Source organism: Nanorana parkeri, unplaced genomic scaffold (genome assembly GCF_000935625.1).
Source record: "Nanorana parkeri isolate BGI_ZX_2015 unplaced genomic scaffold, ASM93562v1 scaffold271, whole genome shotgun sequence".
NCBI classification, from domain to species: Eukaryota; Metazoa; Chordata; class Amphibia; order Anura; family Dicroglossidae; genus Nanorana; species Nanorana parkeri.
The window spans coordinates 1,335,626-1,358,211 of NW_017306539.1; positions in this window are offsets into that span (position 1 = coordinate 1,335,626).

The window sequence follows — 22,586 nt, forward strand, 5'->3', positions numbered from 1 at the left end:
TTGGGGGGTTTGGCGGGGAGGGGGGAGCATTGAGGAAACTGGCCTTGGGGCAGCAGAGAGAGTAAATCTGGCCCTGCTGATAGGTTGCTCTAAGCCGCCAATCAGGTGCAAACCAGCCTCAGAACAGTCACAGTATTTACTAACAGGTTTAACTTGTTGCCTGAAATTGCTCTTTAAAAAGCTTTAATACTCAGGGTTTTGGCTACATCCAAATTCACTGCTCCCCCAGTAATTCTTTATTGCTCACCCTAAACTTAATTTAGGCATTTTTTCTTTGCATTACTTTTGTGAGGTTAATAATATCAGAAAACCTCGGCCTAAAAAAAGATTTTCCTGAAGTTGTAAAAAAATATATCACAACAGATGCATCCTACATTGAATAAAAAAACCTATTCATGCGTTTAAATCACTTCTATTCCGCTGGTTTATGATGCTGTTTCAGACAACACGGTGTTTGCATTCATAATTAGAAGATTGAGCAGATGGTCGGGTTCTCATTTGTGATAGGTCTATTAAAATAACTTATGCAGACAAAAACTTGTGTATTACAGATTACCTATTTTCCATTCAGTGATAAATTGATAGGTTGGAATGCATTTTGAAGAAAATTATTTAACATTCGTTTTCACCTAAAATATCATGTTCAGTGCTGAAAGCTGTGCACAAATTTATCAGGAAGAATATATCTTGTTAAACAAAATGCAAATCCATTTTACAGAAAAAAACAAATTTAAAAAAATAATATATATATGGGCTTACTTTAAAAGTGCATAAAGCAGCAGTGTGCTGTAACCTGCATAAAGTCATCTGGCAGTTGCAGTACCCAGCTTCCTGCCACCATCAACAATGCACATTCGTTAGGCATTAGCCACCAGCACCGGTGTCATGTCATCACCACTCTCTCCACTAGGGCAATCACAAAATGCATGGCCACAGGCAGCAACCGTGCAGGTGTCTAACGGATGTGATGTCAGCATCAAGCCAAAAGTACCGCTATGCTATCCGATAGAACCAAGATAACACTTTCAACAAACATAAGTAAAGTTTTGAAATATGTTAGCCAATAAAAAGAGAGAAGAAAGCAACCTGCATAGCAACATCCATAGAAATGTTTAGTCCAATAAGGCTTTATTCACATCTATACAATGCGGAAGTGTTTGCAATTCCACATCACAAGTTGCAATGTTAGATGTGATGCGATGCCATGATTTCATATGGCACCCCAATGCACCTAGCCATCGCATGTGAGTTCTATCACAACACATCGTATGGTAACCTAATGCCAACCTAAAAATGCATGCACTTCAAACAAATGGGCCACCCTACCACAGAGCACCTCTGCAATGTTGCACCATAGAGGTGTGAACAAGGGCTTAGTGTATAATGCCTCCAGTCTGGCATTAAATTACCTCTTCTTTTTTTTCTTCAATTTCACTTTGACTACTGCAAGGCTCAAATAAAGGAAAACTTTGGCGGCTGTAAAACTGCTAAGTGAAAGTTAGATTTAGTTTGTTTTTTTCTCATCCCTATTGGTCACCTCATTATTCACCTAATTGTGGTTCAGAGAGTTGAACACACTATGTACAATCTCCTCCACCACTGCAACTTGATTTACAGCATGAATATCCTGCCATAGATTACAAATGTTATCATTAGCAGCTAGCATATGGTTAATTCGTATTATACAAAAGCAGATAAAAATGTTCAGATAAAAAACATTACAAGAGAAAATGAGGGGAATTCATCAAAACTGGAGCAGACAAAATCTGGAGCAGATTTGCACTGCAGCTAATCAGCTTCTCTGTCTCATTTTTAAATCTTACCTGAGCAAACTGAAGAGAGAGGCTGATTGGTCGCCATGGGCAACAGCTCCAGATTCTGTCTGCTCCAGTTTATGATAAATTCCTCCCAATGTGTTTTGCGTGAGAGCATTGCTCAGTTCCTTTTTTTTGCCAGTTTACTTTTTTGATGTTTTCCTATGGATATTGGGCACTTAGCAAACTTACAAACAAGGATCTCTCTCTCTCTCCCCCTCTCTCCCCCTCTCTCTCTCTCTCTCTCTCTCTCTCCTTCCCACACTATTGCCAAGGTATACTACCCCCAGCAGCAGGCAGAAGCCAACAATCAACAAACAACCAATATAGGACACCAAGTGAACATTTTGTTGTGAAGTTGATGGGTTGGAAGCAGAAAAAATGGACAAGCGTATAGATTTGAACGACTTTGACAACGGCCAAATTGTGATGGTACACGACTGGGTCAGATCAACTCCAAAACTGCAGCTCTTGTGGGATGTTCTGAGTCTGCAGTGATCAGTATCTACCAAAATTGGTCCAAGGAAGGAAAACTAGTGAACCGGTGACAGGGTGATGGGTGACCAAGACTCATTGATGCATATAGGGAGCAAAGTCTTGTCTGTGTAGTTCGATCCCATAGAAGAGCTACTGTAGCTGAAATTGCTGAACAAGTTAATACTGGTTCTGATAGAAAGGTGTCTGAACACAGAGTGCATTGAAGTTTGTTGCGCATGGGGCTGTGTAGCTGCAGACCAGTTAGGGTGCCCATGCTGATCTGTGTCCACCTCCAAAAACACTGTCTCTGCTTTGTGTCATAAGTGGAAATCATTTCCAATGAGGGTTTTATGAAATATGTCACCTTCTCTGGCTGTCCACCACAGACATGAGGTTTCAATCTGACCTTTCCTGTTGCCGCCTCATTTTGCTCCACACACGTCAGACCTTTTTATAGTCAGACAATATATGAGGGGGTCAGACTCATGACTTGAGAGAGGTTTATATTTAGAAGCGCAGCAAAACAAGGCTTGTTTATTTGCTTTAAGCAGAAGAATGCCATGGGTAACTAGCAAGCATACATTCTATTTCAGCCCTATCCTTTGGTTAAATTGTTGTTTGAATGCAACCAAATTAGAAATAAACACGGCGCTGAATACAATCTAATCCCATCATCTTGAAAAGCTTGTTAGCGACATGAGAAAGGATTAGTATAGAGTATGCCTTGAGCCTTCTGTATAAATACTGTTTTGTGCAATTTTGTTACCTTATCATTTTTCAGAATGACGCTTACCTTGACCCCTGATATAAAACTGCTTTAATGGGCGATAATGGGTAAAAACCATTAAGAGTATTTCTGAAATCCTGACCTTCGTAATGTTCATGTGAACCAAGATTATATCTTCAGTGTGCCTAGCAGAAACTATTTCATAGAGAATGCAAACAAAATTAACAGTATTTGTTGAATGTTTAGCATTTGCATGATGTGCAAGGGAGGTTAGTATTAGAAAAAGATACAGAGTCCAATACAACCCCTTGCACCTGATAGGGAAAAAGTACAGAGCCCAATACAATCCCTGGCACCTGCTTTTGAAATGTACCCCTCAACTTCACAACTAGCTACATCTTCTGATATGAAAGATATGCTCCTTTCATTGAGATCCTCGCTGCAACAAGATATGTGAGTCATGTTTGAAAAACTGTCAGTATCCATGCAGCATCTATCCACACAAGTATCACACAATGGAGTATTAGAAAAAGATTAAATCAAAGCCATTTTTGTATAGTTTTATATCTAGCGGCCAAGAATTAGTACCCGTCATGTTTTTTTCTTTGCTCTCTATCACTCCACAGAGATTTTTCCTTAGGCTCCATTCACGCATAGCGGTAGCGTTTCCACGCGGTTTTACACAAACATTGACATATACGCGCGGATTCTGCATGTTTGCGGCTATTACTATAGCTGGAACGTATGGAATCCGCCCATGAAATCGCACTTGGACTATTTTGCTGGTTTCGTACCACGCGGACGCTGCAATAGTCTGAACAATGCACACTGCAATTCATTGTTTTTTATGTTTAGCGTGTTTCTGTGCGTATTTGGAAAAACCTGGTTGGGGGACAGAATCACTTAAAACTAAAATCAAAGCTACCATCATAAAAGTGTACGAGCCTCTAGAAGAATACAAGGGCATATGACACTCTGTAGGTAACAACCCTTCGAGATCCGGATAAGTCTAGATCTAAAATAAAGGCAAAGCGATAAAAATCCCAATGATAAGGCTTTACATGCATCATTTTCCACAACTTATACATTATAGGTAACAGGTGCTGTCACAGTTGCAATATAGCAACATAGTAACTAGTTTTGTATCACGTGAATAAGGGTTCATCCACACCCATGTGCTGTGGCAACGCACTTCAAAAGACATTTACTACAATGAGGCCCTGCAATAATATGGCAACTTGTATCCCACAATGCAGTGTACCACACCATGCCACTGCCCATCTTGAATAGCACTCCGGTGCACCAACACAACACACTGCAGCACACAAGCACAGTAATACACCACAGTGCACAAACACAGTGTTAAGTGTCAAAGAGATGAGAAGAGTCTCTGATGTAAGCAGGTAATGAAATCACCATGGGCTGGAGGAAGAAATCACCATGGGCTGTGATATACTTTTTGTTAAACCATCCATATTTGCAATAACTGGTCATCCTGGTGGACATTCTTGTTTCCTGTGGATCTTACTGATGTGATAAAAGTATGGGGTCTTGTAATGATAAAAGTATGGGGTCTTGTAATGATAAAGGTATGGGGTCTTGTAATGATAAAAGTATGGGGTCTTGTAATGACCTTTCATAAGGAATGCAAAACGTTCTGCTTTGCTGATGATACCATTTTGGAGGCTTCTTCAATGATATGGTGTAATTGGAGTTCATATTGGAGCAGAGGATCTTTCTGGGAGATCTCTCTCTATCATTCACCATCTTAATGATATGGAGTATCCTGTTGTCACCATGGGTATGCAACTGGGTGATGTACTTACTCTGAATCAGTTGCTAGTGATTATTCTGATGTTTTTCTTTGGCAGCATAATTCTTTCTCTTCGACAAACCTTTTTGCCTTTTTTTTGCATTGTGAACTGCTGCAGGTTTAATGGGTTGTGTGAAAGAGGGTAAGGATAGGCTGGAATTTCTCTGTACTATCTGACCACCTATATGTTTATTTTCTGTTATTTTCCAATTAAACATTTGGCCATTTTGATAATCCTCTATTTTTTTCCAACCAAGACTATACCCTGCCTGTTAAGTACTTATTAAGCATTGATCTGATAAGTTTTTTCTGGGTTTTTTTATAATAAAAAAAAAAGAACAGTGTACTTATTAAAGCTGTGTATCAATTTCAAGCTTGATGATATTAATGCATACTGTGCAGGCTTTACTGACCACAGAAAAAGGTTATCTGCTGTTTGTGACTCAATTTGATCCGATAGCCTTTTGCAGGTCCTGTACAGAAAAACTGGAGTGGAAAAGAAAAAGGAGTCAAACGGGTTTTACGCTGACAAGAGGCATGATCATAGGAAGAGAACACAGAGATAGAGAGATGAGCTCATCACTGTGCTGCTTATCTTTTCACTGTCCAGTCACAGGCGGGGGAAGGTCAGGAATACTTGACCTCAGAGGAAGTGGGTTGAATGATGTTGGCCATCAGACTGAGGACATCTAAGGGCAGAAAAAGCACTGCAGAGCGAATCTCAGAATTGAAGGTGAAGCTGATTTTGTTATTTTACTTTTTAATTAACTATTCATTTTTATCTTGTTAGTTTTGGCTGGAGTTCTGTTTCAACTGCAAAAAAGGAATTTTTTTGTGAAGCATATAAACAGCATTACCCGACAATGTATTTATAGAAGAAAACAATCAAATCCTTCTACTGATGACCACGGTGAATCTTGATTGGCTTTACTTTAAATGGATTATCTTCCTAGGCCTTCTCTCTACATAGCTATTGATACATTTTGTTATTCAGACAGATCAAATAAAAAACAAATCTGGCTGTGTGTGGCCAACGTTACTCCTAAAAGTTTGAAATGAACAAAACCTACACACTTTGCACTGTAATAAATATGTATTTATTTACCTGTATTATAATAAATGAGTGTCTTGCAAGATGTACTGACATTGAATCAGGGATACAGAAATCTTAAGAACCTGAAAATAATGTTATGATGGCCCACATGATCAAATGCTTAAAGACAACAGACCTGCTTTTTCTGATTTAGTACAGATTAATAAGTGCGTTCAAGAGCCCTTTATGACATTTTGAAATTGAGAAATTTTTTTGAGAGTTCAGGAAGAGCTCAATTTTCTGATCTGTTCCACGTATTGTAATTTGAAATGCCAGACTATTATCTTCAAGGACAGGTCCTTGTAGACCACCTGAAGATGTCTCAAACCATTCTGCTTCATGAAATAATACATATACTTTTTATTCCAAGGCCTCTTTTTCTAAAGTTAAGTCTTTCTTTTTTTTCAATCATAATTATTGAGCTATTTATTTTAGAATCTTCCAAATAAGCTGGGACAAAATATTTTTTAATTGACATTGAATACAATATACAAGTGACCATGACCCTGTGATTGGTCTGTCTAAATTCTGCTATTTCCTAAAGTAGAACTCTGGGCAAAATATAAAATAAAAACTACATATATGATGCAGTCTGACACTAGAATTAAGCCAGTTGTTTTTGTTTTTCCCCTCTGTAACAGTTTTATTAACTGTTGATCCTGTCAGTAGATCCCTTATTTTGTCACTTACTTTAAAAGGGTGACAACGCTGTCCATTCTGCAGTTAAATTTCACAGCAGTGTTGTCACCCTGTGGTCAGGGTAGTCTAGATTATTCATTTAGTGTTAAATGGAGTTTGGGTAAGTGACAACCAATAAAAACTACACTCCAGCCAACATTATTTTACCAGCAACAGGATTTTTTTTTCTTTTGGAAAAAAGTTTTAGCCATAGGAAGAAAAGGTGACCATGGTAAAGCTGGAATTCAAATGCAAGGCATGCAATCCCATGTGTGAGGGTTTGTAGAGATTATTAAAATATATATATCATACAAACGACCATGGACTACAGTACCTGATCCTTCTTTGCACTGATTACCCTCCCCCTCTTTTCCTCAGCAGGAACCCTATGCATTTTCTGGGTAATGCAATGAGAAACTCGCCATTAGGGGCCTCTAGGGCTTATGGGATAAGATTCCCTACCCCTGTGACATCAGCAATATAGCCCTGCTTGCATTTAGTACTAAGCTTTGACTCTAGTGATTTACATTACATCACCTGTAGGGTCCATTGACACTATTGCGTTGCAGTAATCTTTGTGTTACCTCAACAAGTGGCAATGCATATTACGTGCATTGATGCAGTTCTGTACCATTCATATTGATTATGAATAGCACCCAAATCTACCTCACCGACAGATGTGAATTGCACTGTGCCACAACAAGGAAGTGACCAGGGGTACACTGCACTTCCAGAAATGATACATGCACCTTTTTCATGCATTTTGGTGCTTTAGCCAGCCCATTCTAATGAATATGCTGCCCTAACAAATGCACATTCATTTGCGACATCACACACCTTAACAGCAAAAGGGAAGGAATGGAAGGGCTTTAAACAGTACAACAGCAAAAGGTTCCCCAGCACACTTTTTTGCAGGCTGGATGGTGAGTGTGCTGGGGAACCTTTTGCTGTTGTACTGTTTAAAGCCCTTCCATGCGCACCTTTCTTTAAAGCTGGGTTTGAATTGATGAGTGCGTTTGCCATTCGTTTTGCATAACACACCTTAACACGCATGTGAATAGGCAAATACTGTGGTGAAGCCTAAAGCACATAATCTGTATCTTGGTTAAAAAAAAAGGGCAATCCTTTGTTTTAAATGGACAGATATCCACTGAAAAGTATCAAAGCCACCAAGAGTGTCAAAAACAGTTAAAAGCTGGCCATACACCGTACAATTATCATACAATTTTTTTTATCCCTTCATAGCACCGTCATTCGATGCCCTATCATGCACAGACTGGATTGGATTTCAATTATCGCTCGTCAGCAATACTAACTGATTGAATTTCGGCGATCCACAGAACTGATTTTCGTTTGCGCATGTTGTTCATGTTGCAATTTTTTTCGTACAAAAATGCCACTAATCCATCGATTTTTGTACGATTCGAAAAAAAGTTTTCTAGCCTGCTCAATAGACAAAATTTGGCTAGAGGTACAGTACTTCTGATTGTTGATTTCCCATCAACTAGCCGATTATCATACGAAAACCCGATTTTGTTTGGAAATTGAACGATTATTGTAAGGTGCATGGGCACCTTAAGCCATGACCCAGAAGATAAGTGTTGAAAGAGGGTGAATGATTCCATCCACCCCTTTAGAAATAGGTCCCTTGGTCTCTCTTTCTGTCCAATGTGTTGATAGTTTTGCAATTATTGACTTTACCATTTGTAATGTTACAAAGTATAGTACATTCACAGGGTTATTCACAAAGCTGCTGAAGGCAGCCTTGTGAATAACCTACCCAAAGTGAAGTGAGCCGAACTCTGTTCAGCTATTCACTTCAAGCTTGTACAACTGATTTCAGCTGTACATCGGCTGAAATCAGCTGTACATCGGCTTGCTTTGGCTGGCTTCAGGTCAAAGCCAGCCGAAGCAAGTTCGGCCGACCCAAAGTGCAGAAGGGGTTTTACGCATCATTCAGCTCAGCTATTCTACTCAGTACCTCCGTGGTACCAAGCAGAATACAAAAACAGTAACAAAAAGTCTTAAAAAAGTAGAAAACGACTGGGCGGAGCTAGCAGTGGCAGCTAGCCCCACCCAACTGTTTCCTATTGGCCGGGATCTGCTGTCATTATTACCAGGTAACCAGTGGACACTGAACTGTCATTACAATGAGAGCTCAGCGGAGCCGGCGGTGATATCAAGGGCGGCTCCGCTGAGCTCTCATGACAGTTCAGCGGCCCCTGGTTACCTGGTCATTGCAACTGGCCAGAGCCGGCTGTGAGATCACGGCTGGCTACGCCCAGCTGTCAGTTGTGAGGCTTTTGGCCGGCCAATGGCTGGCCGCTCGGCTTGCTTCAGGTTTCACTTCGGTTCAGTCGAGCCGAAGCATATGCCTTTGGCTCAACTGAGCTGCTCAGCCAGCTTCGGGAGCTGTACGGGCTATAGTGAATAGCCCGCATAGCAGCCCTTCAGTTATACTGAATCGAAGGGCTCGGAGCTCGGAGCTACGGCTGATCCTTCGGCTAGCTTTGTGAATAACCCCCTTAGTTTCTACACATGGTTTTAACAAAAGAGATTCACAGATATACGTTTCCCATATCAAAATGCCTTGGTTTTATTGACCTTACTCTTTTTGCTCATTTGCATTATTTCATAACTACGACTGCATATATTACAATATTTTTTATGATCTTATAGCATGGCTGCATCTACACTACAGCAGCCCTGAATAATTATTACAATCAGTCTCAAGCCTACAAGCAGTTTGAATGATATAGAAAATTAATAATGCAGTAAATGTATTCACAAAGCTGTACTTCTGATCTTCATCTGACACAATAATAAATAATGTCGGTCTGATTTAAAGGAAACCTGCACTAAGAGAAATATGAGAGCTGCCAACCTTCTTATACGACTGTAAAGTACTTTAAATAATACATAAATATTGAACAGATAGTGTATGGAGTGCATACGCTAGTGTTTGTATGTACTGAAATCCCAAAATAATCAAAAATCAAAAATCAATTGTATTCTGACAGCAGCCACCTGCTGCTGTCAGAATACCTAAATATCCTGCCAGAATAGCTGATTGGCTGTAGCTCTGTTAGTTTAAAGATTTTTCGACCGGCTCCTTCAATCAGCTGATCGAGCAATGCCATCTGAAAAGGTGCCGGTAGCAGCACCCACTGTGCAAGTTTTGCCCGCTTCATCAAGAACTGTCCAACATTTGCATAGTATATGGCCAGCTTTAGGACTGGAATTTGATGATTGTGTATCTCTCATTAACTTACAATGGAGAAGCCCCTCACTCCTCACAAGCCCTTCTAACAATACAAAAGAAGGAGAAGCAAGTAGAAATGTTCACTCTTAAGAAGCTTACAAACCCTAACCAACTTAAAAACTATTTAAACTGTAAGAAATATTTTTTAAATAAAGAATCCAAGCTTGAATAGAGGTGGGGGGGGTGAGACCACATACAATGCTGTTTTAACACATTTCTCTGGGCTGGTTAATAACGCCTGCTAGCTCCGATCATGCAAATGAGATGCAATCAACACCTTACCTCCATGAGGTCTCTGACCTCATGTTTGTTATGATTTGCAGATTATGTGGATTGGAGCAACATTCGCTATATTTATTCCCTGATAATTTTTGTACAACTCATTTTGAATTGAGAAAGCTAGTCGGATGACCAGCAAAACGTCTTCAAGAAAAATACAGCAAGTCCAGTTGCCTTGATTTATTTTTTACAGATATACCATGACCTGGATGAATGAGAACATTCATAGACATTTTTGAAATATTTTTTTTAGCTTATGTTATGTAAATAGGTACGAGTAACAAATATAAAATAGGTGTTATCCTAATTTGGCTGCAAAAGTGGAAATATACTTTAAGGTATAAATATTGTCTATGATTTCATGTGTATATAAAAAAGCTCATATTTATAATATGTTAGAAGAGGTAATGTTAAAAAATGTACAATACAAAAGCTTTGTTCTTATGTAACAAACACACAGCAACATCTCATCAGTATATAGTATGTCAATATGTAATCTATAAATATATACAACATTATAACAGATCACATAACAGATAACAGATGATTTACAGTTCTCTTTGCGTTTTGTTGATATTATCTACTTCCCCAGGTGAAGTGGATGTTATACACTCTACAATATCTAAATATATCTTGAACATACTGTATATCTAATTAATTTACAACAAAACATCACACATGGTTCTGTATAAATACCACACTCACTTCTCGTGTGAAATTCTTATGAATATGTAGCCCCCATCACCTTTTGTGATGTGGCTACTAGACAATTAGTGATTGCCAGGGCTGTAGTCAGCCTGGCTGCATTATAGTTGGCATTTATCTAATTAATTTGAGGTGTCTGGCATTGATTGTACCCACCTGGGTGGAGTGTCACTCTGCTATATTGTGGAACAGCCAATGAGAGACATTGTGAGTGTATGTACAGTACAGCTGCGAATCAATGGGTTTCTATCAACCAGTGTTTCATGCTGGGATAGGGTACATATACTGGAGGGAATTGTCATGTGCTCAGACTAGTCGGGACCAGCCATGGATTAGCACTGGACTGGGTGCTGCCCAGCCACCCCCCAGGCTAGGCCCAGGGGTGGGCAGAGGCTGGAGTGGGTGAAGTGCTTCCCTGGGCCTCAAGTATGGAAAAGGCCTGTACAGTTATCAGAGGAGGAGAACCAGGGAACTTGATGTCTGCTGGTGGTCCCTGGAACATGGAGGACCTTTGGAGCATGGTTGGTGTTTCTCCTGCTGAGGATCTGTGTTCATTCCTGCTCATCTGTTACTCCAATTACTAACCACTGTACCACAAATGGATCTACACTGAGATGTTAACAAAGGTGTGGTGAGTCTGGAGTCTATGTCTGTTACACCATGGGTGTCTATGATCCCTGTAATCTCTCCCCAGTATGAAGATATTAATAAAAGTTATTCAGCATTGTACTTCTGGAGTGGACATCAGCTTTGTGGACACTGGAAGAGGGCGGTTAAATGCTCATGGGGCAGCTGTAGACCAAATCCCCTAGACAGCTAGTGATGACCCAGGTTATTCCAGCGGCTCCTTAGGGGGTGAGCACTACAAATACAATTAATTAAAATTAATACCACAGTGTGCCAGGTGTCTGCTGAAAGCATGGGGAGAACTGCATGGGGGCATCACTTTTGCAAAACTTTTGAAAAATATCCATGCGCTTACCCCTTCTAAGGTCATGATAAACCTGGCTTAACATCAAATATGCAAATCTAGATTAGTATGGTGCCATGGTCTTCATAGGGGGGTAGTAATCAATATGCTGTCTGTGAATAGGAAGTATATGACTAATGATAAAAAAATACAAGTAAAAGGCATATTGATAAGAATACCAAAAATGCAATAGCTTTCACTTGTATCATTACTCCAGCCACTCAGCATCCCAACACACTCAGGTTGTGGTGGGGAGTAGACATGTGCGATTCGTTTCGGAAAATTTAGCTTTTTCGGACAAATTTTTGTTATCCGAATTTCCGAATAACAGAAATGACGCATGACAATGAATCCGAAGTTCCGAAAAGGAAATTTCGGACGGAATTTGTTAGCGGTAGTCTGTCCGACTTTTCGTTTGTGGACGAATTTTCGTTGCAGCAAAGTGACATTTAAAAAAACAAAACATTTTTAATGTCACTTTGTTGCTACGAAACAAACGAAATGAACAAGAAATGTAAACGAAAGTTCGTACAGACTACCGTTAACGAATTTCGTCCGAATCCCGAAACACATTGACTTTCGGACAGGAATCAAGCAATAGTGCAAAATCCGAATCAAAACTAAACAAAACATTTTTTTTGCCGGTGCACATGTCTAGAGGGGAGTGAGACTTCCTTTTTTGCCCCCTGCATTAGTCCAAAAATGTGGGCCTAGCACAGTATGACGGTATTGATGATATATATTCAAAATAGATAACATGCAGATTGTACAACCTCCACTTCTCCTAAAAAAGTTGTCAGCATGGATTCACAAAACAAATCCACTTTCTTTTTATGAGGTAGTGAGTAATACATTGGACAGAGGAATGGCTGTGGATATAGTATACCTGGACTTTGCAAAAGCGTGACACAGTTCCCCACATGCGGCTAATGTATAAGTTAAGGTCAGTAGGTATAGAGCATTCCATCTGTAATTGGGTAGAAAACTGGCTTAAAGACCGTATTCAGTGAGTGGTGATCAATGATTCGTACTCTGAATGGTCTGAGGTTGTTAGTGGAGTCCCCCAAAGTTCAGTGTTGGGCCCCTTACGGTTTAATCAATTTATAAATGACATAGAAGTGTGGATTAAAAGTACTATTTCTGTGTTTGCAGATGACACCAAGTTATGTAGTGGAATACAGTCCTTACAGGATGTCTCCATCTTACAAGTAGATCTGAATGCATTGTCTGATTGGGCATCTATTTGGCAAATGAGGTTTAATGTTGATAAATGCAAAGTTTTGCACTTGGGGACTGGAAACATGCATGCGTCCTATTCTCTAGGGGGAGTATGTTTGGGGGAGTCAATGATGGAGAGGGATCTGTGTGTACTGGTAGATCATAGACTCAATAATAGCGTGCAATGTCAAACCGTGGTTTCTAAAGCAAGCAATATACCTTCTTGTATTATACGGTGTCTAGACTCCAGAGATAGAGACATAATCCTGCCCCTGTACAAAGCATTAGTAAAACCTCATCTGGAATTTGCAGTTCAGTATTGGCTCCAGTTCACAAATAGGATGTTATGGAACTGGAGAAAGTGCAGCAAAGGGCAACTAAACTCATAAGAGGCATGGAGGAGCTCAGCTATGAGTGAAGATTAGCTGACCTGAATTTGTTCTCTCTGGAGAAGAGGCGATTAAGGGAGGACATGATCATCATGTATAAATACATAGACGGTCCATATAGTGAGATTGGTGCCAAATTATTCACTTTAAGGTCACAGCAAAGGACAAGGGGGGGGGGGGCTCTTTGCATCTGGAAATGGAAAGGATTCTTCACAGTTAGAGCGGTGAAAATGTGTAATAAACTCCCCCAGCAGCTAGTTCTAGCTAGCTAAGTTAACTGTTTAAAAAAAAAAATCTGGTCACATTCCTAAATACACAGAATATGACTGGATATTGAGTTCTTATAGGTATATTAAGCATCAGATATTGTTGATCCAGGGAATATCCGATTGGAAGGAAGCATTTTTTTCCCCCGTTGGAGCAAATTGAACTATGCTTAATAGTTGTTTTTTTTGTGCCTTCTTCTGGATCAACAGTGGGTAACTGTGGGCATAGCGTTCTGTTTTAGGTTTTTCTTTTACTCCTCTTATTTCAATAGGTTGAACTCGATGGACTTGTGTCTTTTTTCAACCTGACTAACTATGTAAACTAAGATGAAGACATGTATGTGATCTGTTATAATACTGGATATATTTATAAAGTGCATAATGATGTATTATATACAGAGGAGACCTTGCAGTGAGGTTGCCATACATGAGAAGAAAGTTTTTGTAACACACAATCTTTTTTTTAACATGACCTCTTTAAAAAAATTATAATATACAAATGAAATTATTGAAAATATTTGATACCTTAAAAGTCCCGTTTTTTTATATGCAATGTTTGTGCATGGCTTTAAATAATAGCATAGTTGGAAAGTCAGAGAAGGTTGGGAGCACTCATTGATAATACGTTGGGCCCTGATCTAATTTCATTAAAAAAATCTCTTTTAAATATATAATTTTATTGCTACTTGCTAGTGTCTATAGCCAGATTTACAATAAAAGTAAGAAAAAATCATTAGCGGCATGCAGCAGCACACAGAAAAATTACTTACATTTTTCTAAGCAATGAAAACAATCATTAGTGACCTTTTATTATTTCAGTGTTACAATTGTTTATTAGGTTTGTCGATTAGCAATATGAACATACATTTTTTTTGCACTCTTTCAAAATAATTGCTCTGTATGTCATTAGTGACACTGGGAGGTCACTGGTAATTGAAGGTATTGCTTTGTTCTCTTTTGTTGCAAATGTACACATAATTAATGGAAAAATATACCCTGTTTATATGCCCTGCTTACTTTACAGGGCAGCCACCTAGATTCGCTTCTGTTTAGCTTTATAAATGAGTACTTGTGTGTTTTTATTAATAGGGAGAGTAGAAATGTCAAATCATAATCAAATGTTACCTTATGTCTGGGGCAGCATTTATATAGATGCAACTTGTAGAGCCCTAAATGTAGACCTGTCATGAGAGAAATATGTAGGATGTCATTGCTGGTCTCCCTCTGAAAATTATGTTTTCCTGGCTGTGTCTGCCTCTTTGTCAAAGGCTTAGGACAAGCATGCAGCAAATGCAAGTCAGAGAAAAAGTCAAACAGCTTTAGACGTGTCCTGTGTCGTTTGCAAATCCATTGAAAATAATCCATCAGCATGACAACCAGAGCTTTCTGATGAGGGCAAAGTAAAAGGTTCACGTTACATCCACGCCCCATCTGTACATATTTACATTCCTTCTCATGTGAAATGGGTGAGCATGGGACTGATCCTACCATACACCACCCACGAAGAAGGCATCGGTAGATTCCAGCAGTCAGTTTGGAACTTACTTTACTTTCCTCCACTCCAGACGACCAAATGGGTGTGAAAATAAAGGTGAGCATATGATGCCAGGAAGTTGTTAGATAAGTAAAGGTTTTACTTTGCCCTGCAGGAGCTAGGGAAGGTTTCCTTCAAAGGACAAGAGGAACCATCAGGGATGCTACCAGGGTCCCTTCTGTAAGGAGCTGATTTTGTCTCAAGCAGTGTCCTTTTTCTGTGTAGCAGACAGAAATCCTGCAAGATTTTTGTATTACACCAGTCTTCTCACAATATTTACCTTGAAGCTGTTGTTTAAAGCTGAACTTTTTAAGTCTAGAAAATGATAAAAAAAGCTGTAATTCTCATCTTATTTCTAGCTCGCCTGTCAGCCACGCTGTTTTTTCCCATGTGTGGAGTCCCCCTAAAATTCATACCAGACCCTTATTCAGGTATACAGCCTGGATGGCCATGAAAGAAAGGATCTCAAGTGTGTCACCCCCCTCCCCCTAATATGTGTGTGATAGGAACACAGTCCTTTCAAACTTGGAGGGTTCCTTTCAAGGTTGGGGGAGCAAAGTTTCCCCTCTCTTGCAAGGTAGGCAAGGGACTCATTCCCACATTGCACATTTCCCCCCCAAAATGAATAGAGTACCCCTTTGGCCTCATTCACACAGCCACATGGCGTGCAGGTCCATGCAGAAACCTGCACTTGAGAGCGACAGCTGCTACACACTGACCTTAAGTTCCACATCCATACAGGTACAAATGCAAGCTTCTTTATAACAAATAAAGACACACACACTGTTAAAAGTAATTTAATAAAAATTCCATTTAAGAAAATAAATAACGTCCTATGATGTAAATCCAATCTGAATCACACCATCCAGCAATGTAGATTCAGCGATAATCGTGATGACCCACTGCTATGGCGAACCACCACCTGACGATGTTACCTCACCTCCACAACGACCTGTGGCCTGACGATCTTGCCGCGCTGCACTTCCACCACAAAAAGAAAGCCCTCAGTTTCACTTGGGTGACGGCGTCGACTAAATATTGTTTTGATCATAGTTGATCAATGAAACCACCTAGGCTCCCTTACTAGCTTCCGGTAAGCTTCCTGTAATGAAGTCAAAGTGTGGCTACAGGTTGGAGTGCCGACGGGAAGGGGCTTTGGGGAGCCAGTCACACAGCATTGAGAAAGCCATGGAACGTGAGAAATAAGGTTTTATAACTTATTCCTTTTTTAACTTAAAGTGACATTAAAGTCACAAACATTTTCCTCCCTCCCATGCTGCTTTAAGGACTTACCTTAAATGATGCCTCTTGATACGATCATCTTCTTCCTTCCACTATTCTGGAGCCCCTCCAGCACTGGTGCCGGTCTCTAATCCAACACAGACTTCTGTCTCTTCCTGTCCCACGGTGTCTGTTCGATGTGCACGCTCCGGGCTGCGTGCAGTCAGCTCCACTGTGTCTCTCCTCTTCTCCCTGCTAAATATCTCTACTGTGCATGCGCCTTCCTCATGATCCTGCACGGATGCTCGAGAATCTTCAGATCTTCGGACGGAAGGGAGCTGCGGAGAGAGAGGTAAATAATAACCTTTTTGGTATGTTTTTAAAAAAAATTAAATGTTTTTGCATGTATCTACTGCTTGCTAGCAGTAGATATATGCAAAAGAAATGACGGTTCAATTGTACTTTAATGAGCACTTACTGTATCCATTGCAGTGTGAGAATGCTGCAAGTGTATATTTTATGTTATAGTATATTTTCTGGTGCCCGGAGTGGGCTTCAATATGAATGAACATATATGTGGGAGTTGGTTGTAAAGCTTTTTCCTGTATTGTCTTTGTGGAAACAATTGTGAATACAATATGATGGGAGCATTTCTCAAAGACATCTGGTCATTGTAATAAATGAAAATATTATCAGATTTAGACTATATATTATCTTTTGCAAGCACAAAATTGAACAATTTGAGAACACTAAAGCTGAACTCCAGGCAGACCTAAAAATGCTAATGAATGCAGTTATATATTCACAAAAAATAAATAAATATGTTTTTAATTTCTACTAATGTAACTAGCTGAATATGGCTTGATTTCAATCTCTTGTAATTTCCTGTACTGCAGCACTCACCCTTGGGGGGTGGTCAGTCAAGTGTTCTGCATGCAAATGTGCTAGCAAGGAACATGCTGCCAGGCCAGGAGAAGAGGGCAGAGAGATGACCTCATCAGTCTGCTTCGGTTCCGTAGAGTATAATTAAACTCTCTGTTTTTTTGCATATGTCTACTGCTAGCGAGCAGTAGATATATGCAAAAACATAGAATGAAAAAAAAAGTTACCAAATAAACAATTTCTTACCTGTGTCCCCACCGCTCGCTCCCGTCTGAAGATCCGGAGTTTCTCGAGCGGCCAAGCAGGATGATGGGGTAGGCGCATGCACAGTAGAGATCTCCAGCGGGGAGAAGAGGAGAGACACAGTGGAGGTGAATGTAGGCAGCCAGAAGTGTACAGACACCGTGGGACACCACGAGTCTGCGCTGGATCAGAGACCGGCACCAGCATGAATACATTCTATGAAAGTTAGACTTTTTTTGCTTTGGTGACATGTTTGACTTGTCATGTCTGGATCAGTAGTCTTGTAATGTGCTCTGCTGAGTGTGGGACTGTACAAGGTGATGTCTGTCTTCAAGGTATGTAGTAGCAAGAAAGGCAGCAAACAGTGGGCAGTGGGTGGTGTATGAATCTGCAAAGGTAGGTATTAATTCAACTATTGCATCAGCAAAGTTTAAAGGCAAAAAAGAGCTTATGTTCAGTGACCTCAGGTTTCAACTTGTTATTGCAGTGTAATTTTTTTTATTACTTTCATATTTTCACAAGATGGCTTTTATATATTTTTAGTGTTGGTATTAGTATAGCAATTCGCTGATTAGAGGGGGCATTATGTTTGCTTCTGCATCACTCTCCCTGTGCAAAGTGAAATGAGAGCCAAAACCTTTTTTCTAGTTTTGTATAGATTTGGAAAGATAAAACCTTTGTCAGATTGTTGTGGGTTATATCATGTGGCAGAGATTGCAAATGAACAGGAAACACAATTTTTCTTTTAAGAGTTTTATATATGAAAAATCAGTAGTTACAGCAACACAGTATTCTCCTTCACCACTATCGAACAAGAAGGAATATACAGTATATAGGCAACACTATTCGGCACAATAATGCAGGGCTTCCATGAGGCAGGCTTTCTTAAAGAGAGTTTTATAGTCCATTGGTTGATCCTCTTCAACAGGTGAATGAGGACTGCTTGAAGTTTCTTCTTCTGGTTGGTCCTTTGCTGCGGAGAAAAGTTAGTCAAATGGTGTCTCCACAACTGGAGTCATGGCCTAAATGGGAGGTAGGTACCATTCCAAGGGTGTCTCAACCACTGGAGTTACTTCTCCCAACACTAAGTCAGTGGTCACCAATGAAGATGCTAAAGAGTCTATACTGAAAACACAAGGACTGACTTCCGGTTCCGGCGCCTGATGTAGTGGAAGCAGAGTGCAGAGCTCCCACGCGGCTAAGGCTAATCTTTATATAAAATCGTACCACAGCAAACCAAATCCCGAACAGGTCGATCGGCTGACTACATTGCCTGTTACAGTACCAGAAAAATTGATAAATTCCTTGCTAAACGGCATACTGGACCTCGGGGAAAAGGCACTCCTGTCCGGGCTAAGCGGCCACAGACGCAGCATAAGATGGCCGCCACCCCTGATCGTCAGGATGCCGGCGCCTCCTCGGAAGACGATATGCCGGAGCTATCTGATCACAGCATTATCGCTGCAGAAGTGGCCAAATTACTTCGCCCTACCATCCAGGATGCTGTGACCAAAGCGGTACACAAGGGGATACAATCCCTGCGCCAGGATCTAATGCAGCACGCACAAAGGATCACAGAGGCGGAATCCCGTATAACGTCCCTGGAGGAAGGAGCAGACTCATCCGTGGCACAGATACAGTCCACCGACAAGCAAGTCCAACAGCTCCTAGACAAGGTGGACGATCTGGAGAACCGTTCTCGACGAAATAACGTAAGGATAATAGGTCTCCCAGAGTCCTACCGACCATCGCTGCTGGCGTCGATCTGTGCAATCAACATACCAGACCTCCTAGGCCTTGACCCTGGATGCAAGGTAGAATGTGCTCACCGGGTGGGGCCCCCCAATCCGGACAGGAAAGGTCCGCGCCCAATAATAGCGAGATATCTGGATTATACGGACCGCTCGGCAGTTATGCAGGCCTTTCGCGCCAAAAAAGAGCTATATCTGGATGGGCATCGTCTCCTAATCTTCGCGGACTACTCTGCCGAGGTTACAAGGAAACGCAAAGCGTTTAATAAAGTTTGCTCGCTTCTGATCCAAAAAAGGATCAGATTCACCCTGGCTTATCCGGCGACTCTCCGCCTTCAAACGGAAGATGGGATACCTCACTCGTTTCAGGACCCGGAGGTCGCATCCAATTTCTTGGAGCGGATGGAGTCATGCACGGAAGCTATGGCAGTCGGTCGGTCTCCTCGCACGCAGCAAATCATACGGAAAAAACACTGTACTTGTTTGTTTTTGAAAATAAAAATTGTTTTGGAAAAAAAAACAAAAACACAAGGACTGAACAGATTTTGATGTAAGCGCTTGTGAAGGTCAGGTTGCATTTCATATACCGTATGACCTGGGGAAACTTGCTGTTTGGCTTGATACATTAAAAAGAAGAGTGTATAGCCCATGGCCCCATGGGCCATCTAATTATTAGCCTATACCACATCACCCACATAGTGAGTCTAACATTCCCTGTGCTCCTGTTCCAAAAATGGAATCATACCCACCAAAGTTCAGATGAAACACTTGTATACTCCATTGCCTTGTGGGTGATATGGAGTGGAATGTGATTTTTGGCTACCGCTGAGATGACACAGTTTAGAGAATACTTGTGATCCCAAATTGGGCACTTGATCTGACAAAATTGTTGAACTATATGTATCCAGAAAAAATTAACTGTTGGAACAGCTCTTAGATCATGAGTTGGCACCACAAAAACAAATTTGGAAAAGTGGTTAACAAACACTAGAGCATAGCGATGCCCAGAGTAGGCTGCTGCTATAATGAGGTCCATACAGTGATGTGAAGTCCATAGTGACAGTGAACTCCACAGAACATAATTTAACCACTTGCCGTCCGCCCGTTGTAAAAAAACGGACGGACGGCACTGCAGCATTGGCGGGTTGTCGTCTCCAGACGGCATTTTTTTTCTGCTCACGTGCGCCCCCTAGCTGGCACGCACGGGCAGAAAAGACCCGACCAATGCAAACACCCATTACCGGGTGTTTCACATATAGACGATCGTCTAACCGGCTGCTGCTCTGTGTCGTGGTGCTGGCACTGGGGCGGGAGCGCACTATACAGAGGTGGGTGATGCTATCTGCCGAGAGGGGGGCAGATAGCATCTGAGGGGGGTGCTGTATGAGCAGCGGCGGGTCAGTCAGGGGAGGGGGGATTTTCCGAGAAGCTGCGGGGGAGGGGGCGGCTCTGCTGCCTTGCCTAGGGCAGCAGCAAAGTTAAATACGCCACTGACCGCGGATGTCAACTGGTTAAACGGATATTCAGTATTTTTGACAAGAGAGTAGTGTGCTATGTTTTCCCTCTATGTACTTTCAACACTCCTGACATGCTTTTTGTGCCCAGGCAGACAAACCCAAACAATAAAAGTACCTCTAAACATATGTTTCTGTATGTTTAGTGCTAAAGTGCCCACCAGCGTGATGCAATATTATGCAAACTGCCAAAGCTACTGATTGGGGAATCACTAGTTGGCAGTTGTCTTGCTGCTCAGTAGGGATTTGTATCCATCGATACAAAAGACCATTGTGAGTTTCAAGCTTTTGCCACTGCCGAAGTAGTTTACAAACTGTTGGATAGATGGTGTCATTCTCAAAAGTTGGTCTCCTATTTCTGGACATAAACCTCTGAAGTTGGGAGATGTCAGAGTCTTGCCTTTGTAACTCAGTCTATTCACTCCATTTATCTTATTGGCAGCTTTCTGATACTGACTACTCTGTATGGAAATGAGTTAGCCGAGCCACCCAGCACTACCACAGGGCAACTAGCTTGGCAGTCTTTAGGTAAGCAAGTAGGTTTTTGTTTGTGTAAATATCTACCTGACAGCCAAGAAGGTACTTAGCAAATTTCTCAGTTACAGCCCAGCTAGACATGTGCGATTTGTTTCGTTACAAATCGAAATTCGTACGAATTTTCCTGAAATTCGTAAATTCGGAAGCATCCGAAATCCTAATTGCAGTTTCCGAATTATATCCGAAATACGAAATTCCGTTGACGGAATTTTGTTCCGTTATGAACATTCATTATTTTGAAGTTAAAAAGCAAAGTACATTTGTTAATATATTGGAGTTGATGGTAGTTTTTTTTTTATCCGAAATACGAAATTCCGTTGACGGAATTTTGTTCCGTTATGAACATTCATTATTTTGAAGTTAAAAAGCAAAGTACATTTGTTAATATATTGGAGTTGATGGTAGTTTTTTTTTTTTGTTACCGAAATACGAAATTCGGATACGGAATCCGTTAATGGAATTCGTATTTCGTTTGGTTGACCAATCAGAGGTTTTCTCTTCTGCTGCTGAGAGTTGCATTACAATACAGGCAGGAAATACGAAATTCCGTTGACGGAATTTTGTTCCGTTACGAACATTTGTTATATTGATGTCAAAAAGCAAAGTACATTTATATTGGAGTCGATGGTAATTTTTTTTTTATCCGAAATACGTAATTTGGATCCGGAATCCGTTAACGGAATTCGTATTTCGGATAAAAAAACAACTACCACATCGACTCCAATATTAACAAAGGTATTTTTGCTTTTTAACTTCATCATAACGAATGTTCGTACAGTTACGAAAATGTGCCGAAACTAACGAAAATTCGTATTTCGTACGATTCCGAATTGAGTTTCGGACACGAATTACGAAATACGAAATAACGGATATTCCGAAACGGAACGAATTGAAACGGAACACATTTTTTGACGGCGCACAAGTCTAAGCCCAGCCTACAGCTAGTAACTCATTTCTGAAGGAGCTATAATTAGCTGGATTGTGTTCTGTGGGTCACAAACTTCTACTAGCATAAGCAAACACTTTTTCAGTCTCACTCTGCTCCAGAGTTAGCACAGCTCCTAGACCTTGCAAGCTGTTCTCATTGTATATGTGGAAAGTTTTTTGCAATTGGAATATGCTAAGATAGGGGCAGTATTAATTTTCTTAAGAGTCTTGAATGCTTCCACTTAAGCCAGCTGCCAGTTGGACACAATGGGTGGCGATGGTCTGC